The sequence below is a fragment of the Nannospalax galili genome, unplaced genomic scaffold (genome assembly GCF_000622305.1).
Source record: "Nannospalax galili isolate Female #2095 unplaced genomic scaffold, S.galili_v1.0 scaffold1005, whole genome shotgun sequence".
Classification (NCBI taxonomy): domain Eukaryota; kingdom Metazoa; phylum Chordata; class Mammalia; order Rodentia; family Spalacidae; genus Nannospalax; species Nannospalax galili.
This window is the reverse complement of record NW_008353008.1, coordinates 192,466-202,216: the sequence shown is the minus strand read 5'-3', so window position 1 is coordinate 202,216 and position 9,751 is coordinate 192,466. Positions and strand designations below refer to the sequence as shown.

Here is a 9,751-nt window from a genome sequence, read left to right as displayed (position 1 = left end):
GTAATTTTTCCACATCAGAGAGTAGTAAAAACATTTAAGAAGCTATTTAGAATTTTTTCCTGGTTCAAAAATGTTTACCAACTCCTTTATGTCTCACAGGTAATTTTTCCACATCAGAGAGTAGTAAAAACATTTAAGAAGCTATTTAGATTTTTTTCCTGGTTCAAAAATGTTTCCCAACTCCTTTATGTCTCACAGGTGAGTGTATGTGTGTGTGTGTGCCATGGCAGACATGTAGAGGTCATAGGACAACTTTCAGGAGTTGGCTCTTGCCTTCTACCTTTTCTTGAGGCAGGGTTTCATTTCTGCCAACACACTGTGTACTCCAGGCTAGCCCCCTTCTCCAGAGCTTCCAGCTGGTTTTCCAGGAGTGCTGGGGTTACAGGTGTGTGCCACTGCATCCAGCTTTTTACCTGGATGGGTTTCAGGGATTAAATTCGAGGCATCAGGTTTGCATGGCAAACACTTTAACTTGCTGAACTATCTCCCCAGCTCCTCTCACAGGCTTTTGAAACATAGAAAGTGAAAAATATTGTAATGAAACACATCAAATATCGGTAATAAGTGAGATGCATTCCATTGGGGGAAATGGCTACATTTTTTAAAATCTAGTCTGTATAAGCAGGGTAAACAAGAAAGTTCAATCTTTTTCCCTTTCTTTTTCTTCTTTGATAATTTGTTACTCCTAAAATATTGTTCTACAAAACTGCAAGTAAAAAATTAAAAGATCAGGAGAGGAAAGGGGACAGAGTACATATCATGAACACAAAGATAAATAAAATTGTACAAACTTACATGGTTTTTAATGGAGTAGGGTCATCATCCTCCAAGATTGGAAAGGCTGGTTGAAGAAATTCGCCATTTTGCAGGAGCTGAGTTTGTAGGCTGAGTGAGGACGTGAAGAGCCCTGCACAACACTGACATGATCCCCTGCACACTTCAAACCTTGGTTTCGACACCATGCCTCAACAGGGAGGGCCTCTTAGTCTGCCACCCAGCCCACCTCAAGGGCTCCAGCTGGCAGTATCAACTGTCTCCTTCCCTGGTGTCTCAAGACTTCTCTTCCATGTTCAAACTTCACCCCTGAATATGATGGCCCATTGCTAAAGACTTTCTGAATAAACTCAGAATCATCAAACCACAAAATCAAAACTAGATTATTTCCCACCATTGTTAATGTGCAGATCCCCCACATTCATGTGTGTGTGTGTGTGTGTGTGTGTGTGTGTGTATGTGTATTTTTAAAGATGAAACAGGTGATTGATTATACCCTGAGATACTTTGGATTCCATTTAGAACACCATTCAAACTTTTTTACTTGAAACATGTAAATGAATGAATGTCCAAGTGTTGAAACTGGCTGTGGGTCATAGTCTCTAATAAGCCTTTGGACTCAGCACCTCTATGCAACCTCTTCTAGCTGTTTGACATCAGGAATAGATGGGTTCCAACATTTAAAACAAAAAATTCCAAAAGAAACAGTAACACAGTGTCCTTTATGCTGCTCATGATCTCACATCTGATTCAGGAGAAGAAACATAAATCTTATGTCTTCAAGTGAGGACTCTGCAGGGGAACCAAGTAGAAGGAGCCATTTGGTGCCCTCAGTGTTGGAAAATACCACCTGCTACTGGAGATATGATCCCAGACAGTAACCCAACATAGAACTGGGAAAATGAACAGCAGACCCCAATCTTATCTAAATGAATATTGGCAACTGATTGCTGCTAGATGAGGAAGGGCTGATCTTCCTAAAACAAGGAACTCTAGTTAGGCTGACTAGATTCAGTGTATGGATAAGCACTGGGGAATGGCTGGGGGCACCGATAACACAGTGGACAGTAACAGGGATGACAGAGTATATGGGCACCAGCGGGGGGGGGGGCTATGGGAAGGTGCCATTTGGGAAGTGGGTATGAAGATGAATAAGATTGTTTGGGATGTTCTGTATGAAATAACACACACACATAAAATCAACAAATAAGAAAATGAGTTATAGTTGAGGAAGAAGCATAAAAATTTGCTTCATGTTAATTAGTATATTTTGAAAGAAATCTTTAAGTTCTGACTCTTCCACCTCATGAGGCAGGTTGCCAGTAAAGAACTGAGGACTGTCAGTGGTCTCACAATTCCTCAGGGTCCAGCACCACCTTGTTTGCCAGCCTTGTATGTTGGCCTGAGTCCTCTCTGGGAGGGATATTTATTCATTTCTCTCACACTATTCATTCTCTCTGAGAGCTCTACAGTGAAATCTGAGATTCAGGCTCAGACTGGACAAGTCTGTGAAGCTGGCACTTTAACAACATGAGGTGGTAGTCCAGTAATCAGCACAGCTCCATTGGGAAGAAGGTTCTTACCATCACAGAAACCCAAGAAAATGTCCTCAAGTCCTCCTTCACTGTCTGAGCTGCATCTGTGGGTGCTTCAGAAGAGCTCTTCAGAGCATCCTGAGGAGTGGATTCTTTTAACAGATGGGACTTTTCCTCTCAGATCTCAGATACAGATTCTTGCTCTGGTTCAGCAATAGGCTCCTCTAAATGTTCTTCCATGTCATTGATGACAGGCTGATCATAGAAAGTTCCAGAATAAAGAGGTCTCACCTCATGTATCTGCCATCTTTCTTCAAGTTCTTTAGCTTTTCCCTTTGTTTCTTCCTGAGACACAGCCATTGAGATCTCATCTTGATATCTGAAGATATAAGAGAGCCCTCAGGACCAAGGACAGATGTCTGTATGAGTCTGGGCAGAGCCTAGTTGTGAGAGAGCAGGTGAGAGAGCAATCTTATCACCTGAACCACTGCACAGTCATCTGTGGTAGCATGTGATTCAGCAAATCTTGGGGAGGTCATTTGTGAAGTTTTCTAGCATTGCTTTCCTATGTATTTATTTCTGTCCATAAATTGATCTTCCATCTTTCAGTTTAAATCCAATTCCCCATCAATGTAGGAAGAGTTCTTTCCATACAATCTATGAAGAATGTCTAGAGTCCAGTTCTACAGTGTGTCATACTATCACAGGTTCCCATCTGACCAGGAGTGTTCTTCATATCCATTGCTTGATCAATTCAGCCTGACAGCTGAGTGGGAGAAGAACAAACTTTGTTCCACGGAGTGCGTCCTTGCTGCCTTCAAAGTTCTTTTAAATATTTTACAGTAGGAATTACATGGACTTGGGGACTGACTTTAAAAGAAATCATCAAGTTTGATCTCACTTCTGAGCTTGTCATTTCTTTTCTTGGCACTCAGCTTTCAGAGGAGTCTCACATAGGGACCAAGATGATCTTGTGGAACTGCCCCCTCTCATTTCCTTCTCTCTGTCTCTCTCCTCTCTCTCTGTCTCCCTCCCTAATAGGGTGTCATATATCCCAAGCTGACCTCAAACTCACTGAGCAGCTAAGGCTGCCCTTAACTCCTGGTTCTTTTGCACCCACCTCCAGAGTGCTGGGAATCACAGGTGTGCACCACCACACTTGGTCTTCCTTTCGGTCTCTTCAGAACATAATACTACAGTGCTCTACCCCCTCACTGCCCTGTTACAGGACAATGGCAAGAAAAGAATCAACTGTTACAGGAGACATATCACAGGTGCTCCCCAAAAGGAACTTTAAGAGTAACAAGCATTTTTATTGATCAAAAATAAGGGAAACTTTAGTGATGGAAAGTCTTACAGTTAAGAAGGGTGAAGATAAGATTTAAATCTAAGATCAACTGGGTGAAATAGCCAGTTTTTTTTCTACTGTATGTGTGTTAGTTTGGATCCTCCATGAAGCAGATGCAGAGACAGAATTAAGCACACACTTAGTAGGGGAAAAAAGCTTCAGGAATAGAAAGTAACAGCAGGGAGTCTCCAGAAAGGGGCATAGTCTGAATCCCATGATGAGAAGGGAAAAGGAAAGATGGGACAGGGAGAGCCCTGGTCTTTTGAACATTTCCTAGAAAGGTTCAGGTAGCTGATGGGAAATGCTGAACCAAAGTCACCTGCTGGAGGATTCCTCATCTCTCAGGAGGACATGCTTATCTCTCAGCTGGTATCAACCTGGAGAAGATGGTCACATGGTGTGATGATGGATCCAGAGCGAGGGCATCTGGGGCTGTCAGTCAATATTCCTTGTGCCAGGTGGTCTGAAATCTGAGTTACGCACTTGCATGACACCATTATCACCCCAATTCATGGCACAACTGACTCCCCTACACAGGAAGCAGTTCTCCATGGATGCTACAGGTCTCTTCCTGGAGGGAAAGTGAATGAGAGGCTACTAATAGGAATTAGTTCCTGGTGCTGCAGTTAGTCTTGGGATCATGTCTGGCCCTCCTCTCCATCCTCCCCTACCCTTATAAAGGTCCTATCTTCAGCCACCATCCCAGAAAGGCTTGGCAGCTTGCCTGACAAGTTCATTAAAACTTTCAATTTGAATGCATTAGTAATTAACTTCCGTCAGAGTAGGGCTGCAGGAGGTGCCCATTGACATCCAAAATGGAGGAAAGGATTGTTGGGATGCATGCAGGTGAATCTCCTGAGTTCCAGGTTCTGTGGACAGCCCCTATGCCTCCTCCTGCTGACTAAGGGCAATGACCCTCACCAAGATGGCAGCCCCTCTCCCTATGGCTAGTTCTTAGATACAAGGAGTCCAAAATGTCTTGTCAGTGATCTTAGCATATGGTCCAATGACTCTGTTATACTCTCTTGTGAGAATATACCCCCATTAGGGAACAGAACTCCCAGTTGTGATAATTGGGATCATAGAATTCCTCAGTAAACCCTTGAAAGTGCTACATAGAACCACTTCTGCCAGCCACAGTGGCACATGCCTGTAATTATAGTACCTGGGAGGTAGTCAGGATCAGGAGTTAAAGTTCATCCCCAGCTACATAGTATGTTCAAGGTCAGTCTGGGCTATATGAGACCCCGTCTAAAAATGAAAGGAAGGAAGGAAGGGAGGAAGAGAAAGAAGAGAGAGAGGAAAGGAAGCAATGAGTGAGAAAAGATACAAAAGAAAGTAAAATAGGGAAAATATAGAGCCACTTCTTCCCTCTTGGTTCCCAGTCACATGTATTCTTCATGCAGGGGATACAGCAGCAGCATTTACAGGGCCTGATGTAATGCATACACTGCACTCATTCTTTGTAAATATCACCTCCAGCTGGTATTTCAGCCATGGTTTAGATCATTCCAGCCCTCTAGGAAGCTGCTTTCTTCTGGATTTGATCCATGATCTTGGCCATGAGACACATCTGCACCTGTCAGTGGTCCTCCAGTCAGGTGTTACACAGTGTGGAATTTCATGCCTGTGGGTTAATCTGCAAACTGCTGGCCCTTCAAGATGGAAGGCACCCTTTGTATTTGACTTGCTGCCAGATGTCTGGTGTCTCCTCAAGAAATATTGCTATACCAAAGGCTCCTCTCTGGTCTCTGTTGCTAGCAGTATGAATACTGAAGCAGTAGTAACTCCTGTGGTATGTGGGAGTCCCAGTCATTGCGCTTCAGCTCTGCCACCTCGGGCATTCATGCTCTCTTTCTTTCAGGTCTGGTGGCTAATGATGAAGGCTGCTGATGTCAATTGGCTGAGCCACCTTGTCTGTTTGGTTATTCAGTGCCTTTCCCGTGGTAATGTTTTCTGGAGTGTGCTAGTATTTGATGCCAGAGTCTTCCCATGCCAGTGCTCATTCTGGAGTATTTGAGAAGGTTGAGGTCCAGGATACCCCAGGAATGTCAAAATCTGCAGGCACTAAAGTCCCTCATATATAATCGAATAGTATGCAGTATTTGTATATGTCTTATATAGCCCAACACATATACTTTTTGCAGTGCTGGGCTAGAACCAGGCTTCATATGTGCTAAGCAAGTGCTTTACCACTGAGCTGCAGGCCTGGCCTTCATATGTTTTAAATCATCTCTACCTTTCTAAGAATATATAATACAAAGTAAATGTCATGTAACTGGTGTTCATGCTATTTGTATAGGAATAATGAGAAGGAAAACAGTCTCTATACATTCAGTACATACGGCTTTCTTCTTAAACATTTTCCACTTGCTATTGTTGACTCCATGATTGCAGAACTTCACGATAGAGCAGACTGACTGCACACTCCTTCACAATCCCCTACGCCACACCTCTTTGTCTTCAATCTTCTAATACTTTCCCTTCACACCCTTAACCAGTTGTTCAGACAACTGACCATTGCCCTAGTTCTGTGGTTGCTTCCTGGACCATCATTTTTGACCTCACATGCAGGAATCCTGGTAATAATGGTTATCATGATGTTGCTGCCCCCATGCAAGAGCTTTGCCAGTGGCTGTGGTGACTGATACATCCTCTAGGCTCTCCTGAGAAATACAACCCTCTGCTTAGTTTTCAGGTTGCTTAGCTTGCCCACTCATCTGCATGTTTTTATTTCTTCCTCTTACCTTCTTCCAAGGAAACTTATATTGCTCAGCAAGAATCATCACTTTTTCCACGTTTCCATGAGTCTGCCTAGCCATGAATTAGCCTCATCCACTGGAGTTCTTGCCATGGTGTTCAACCCCAAATACCCCCAAAAAAGAGTTTCAAGAAGATGGATTGTTAATCTAATACTGCATCCTAACACTCTTGATTAAGCCTCCTCAAAATCTTATAGCAAAACTCCTTCCCAATGACAGCTCATTCTAGTGAGTTCTGAAGCTCCTTCAGTGTTTTTTTTCAATATTTTATTTTTTTAGAAGAAGCATTTTGTTGGGGAACCCTGCTGCTGGGGTTGTAGTCCTCCATGTCCAGATACCTCTAAGGGGCTCGGTGCTATATGGAAGGACTCCCCTCTCAGTAGGGGGCCTCCTGCTCTCTTCCTGACTTACCTGGAAAGTGCCACCAAGCACGGATGCCTGACCTTATTTGGAACATGACCTTTGGCATAGTTACCTGGAGTAAAAACTACCCCCAGGTTTTTTCTATATGATAATTAGGCAATGCCTGGTAGTTGGATGATAGGAGCCCACTGTCACATGTAAATAAAGCATACTATGAGCACCTATCAGCTGAAACATTGGCTACTGCTTCCACACTATATTTTCCCTAATCCCCGCTGAATAAACGGAGCTGTTTCACTGAATCTGGAGCTGTTTCACTGAGTCTGGAGCTGTTTGCTTCATTGAACCTGCCTCTCCGGAAGGGCTTTCTTCCGTCAGTGCTCACTGGCTGTCCTGACCCCGTTCGTCGCTTCTGCTCCCTTTGTCCTTCTGGAGCGGTGGCCAACAATCCATGAGGAGAGGGAGTGGCCCCACAGCATTTCATTACAGCTTTAACATACTCAGTAACAATTTCCAGAGCAAAGATACATCTCTTTCAAAAGTAGATATAAAATTTTTAGGTTCACCATTGAATTAATACACTTATACAATACTGAATTCAGAATAAGCCCTGTAAGACATAAAATTGAATGAGTTTTTAACCTTTAAAAAAGATCTCTATTTCATGTTAAAATATACTGTTTCTTATAGAAAGACTCATTGTTTTGCTAATAACACTGAGATGTTAGCACATGTGTCTCTCATCTGTATGTATTTGATTATTACTAGTCATAATCGGTTGCACTCAGATCTTTGGCACCTGTGTATGTCTATAAAGCCATCAGGTAGATTTCAATGGTAATGTTTAGCACTTCTACTAATTAACATGACATGAATTTTTATGCTTCTTCCTCAAATATAATTCATTTTTTGAATTTGTTGATTTGTGTGTGTATATCACACAGGACATACCAAACCATCTTATTCAACTATACACCCACTTCCCAGATGGCACCCACCCATTGTCTCCCTCCTCCCACTAGAGCCCTTATACTTTGTTATCCCTGCTTCTGTCTGCTGTGTTGTCAGCACCCCCAGCCATTCCACACTACCTGCCTATCTGGTGAATCTACTCAGCCTACCTAGAAGTCTTTGTTTTAGGAAGGTCAGCTGTTCCTCATCTAGCAGCAATAGGTTGTCAATATTCCTTTAGATAAGATTGGGGTCTGCTGTTCATCTTCCCAGTTCTAACCTGGGTTACTATCTGGGAGTCCCTTTGGCCACCTTGGCCAACAACTCAAAAGAAGGTATCTCCTATCTGGCATTGTTGCTTGTTATGTAGCCTTTAGCTATACATATGGACTTTTAAAAAATTATATTGGCCTCTTTAATCTTTGGTTATACTTTCCTTTCAGGGGTTTAAGGCCATACAGTTGGCCCAGATATAACAATTTATTTTTACTCTTAAGGCCATTTGAGGATCTGTTCCTCAGGAGTCACATGGGCTTGGGAGGTACTCCTGGCTCCTTTCTTTTACCAGTTCCAGCTATGTGAAGATAAGTCGAAGGTCCTGCTCGACCATGGTTGGCTTCACTTGGAAGCATGGAGGAAGTGATTCCTCTGTGTTGACCCTCATCTTTGTAGACTGGACACTTATTCAAGTACATCTTGTGGGGTCTCCTCGGTGTCCTTGATCAAGAGGACAGGTGACCCACCACAATTACACGATGTTTTGAGAGATGCTCATAGTCCCCTGGAACTAGTAGACTTAGGAGGGCAAGTAGCAAAAATGGTCCTTTATGTCCCTCTGACCAAATTAGTATAGGCCTCAAAGTATGTCTGTTAAACATCCAAGAAGGTTAGTTCCACCAGTCTGGTACTTTTAATTACGGTGTGCCATGTAGATAAATCTTGGGCAAAGACCAATTGTTCTCAGATAAACCTTACCTAGGCATATATTTCATGATCTGGTATGTATAATTTGTTGGTAGGTTGTTGAACTAATATGGTTCCCTCTGGTATTTAAAACTAGCTAGGCATTATTTATCTCTCGCATTATCTAACCCTTCCATCATGGTTTCTCCAATTAAGGGGTCCCTATTTTCCCTCTTTCTCCCTTAATAATACCCTTCTACAGTCCTACCTCTCTTGAGCTCCTTCTTTCACTTTATCCCCAGGTTGCTTGTATACCTTTTCCTCCCCACTCCATTAAAGTAACCCAATTTTTATCCATATCTCCCTTATTAAGGCCTGTTTCTTACTGTTCTTCTCTTTCAGGTTCTTTCTTTTCCTTTACCTCCCAGGTTCCTTTCTATTATCCCAGTTCCTGTGGTTATGTCTGAATACAAACTCTCTTATCAGGATTTGGTTCTAGGATCCATATATGAAGGACAACATACATCAATTTTTTTTCTGAGTCTGTGTTACTTCAGTTAGTATAACAGTTTCTAGTTCCATCCATTTACCTGCAAATTTCATGATTTCATCTTTCTTTACTGCTGAGTAAAGCTCCATCATATAAATGAACGACATTTTCATTATACACTCATCAACTGAAGGACGCTTAGGTTGCTTCCATCTCTTAGCTATTGTGAAAAGAGCAGCAACAAACATGGATGTACAAGTTTCTCTGCAATAGGATGATTTCTTTGGGTAAATGCCAAGGAGTGGTATAACTGGGTCAAATGGCAGGTTCATTCATAGTTTTTGAAGAGTCCTCCACACTGCTTTCCATAGGGGTTGAACAAGTTTGCAGCCCCACCAGGACTGGATGAGCGTTCCCTTTTCCCAACATCCTCTCCAACATCTGGCATCATTTGTTCTCTTGATCTTAGCCAGTCTGACTGGAGTAAGATGAAATCTTAAAGTGGTTTTAATTTGCATTTCCCTAATTATTAGGGATGTTGAACATCTTTTAAGATGTATCCTAGGCATCTTTTCTTCTTTTGAGAACTCTCTGTTCAGCTCCTTACCCATCTTTTAACTGGGTT

General features: G+C 42.5%; 1 pseudogene; it reads right to left on the bottom strand.

Annotated features, from left to right (window-relative positions):
- Positions 1–1,070: 1,070 nt before the first annotated feature.
- Positions 1,071–5,473, bottom strand: LOC115067182 (annotated as a pseudogene).
- Between the last annotated feature and the right edge of the window lie 4,278 nt (positions 5,474–9,751).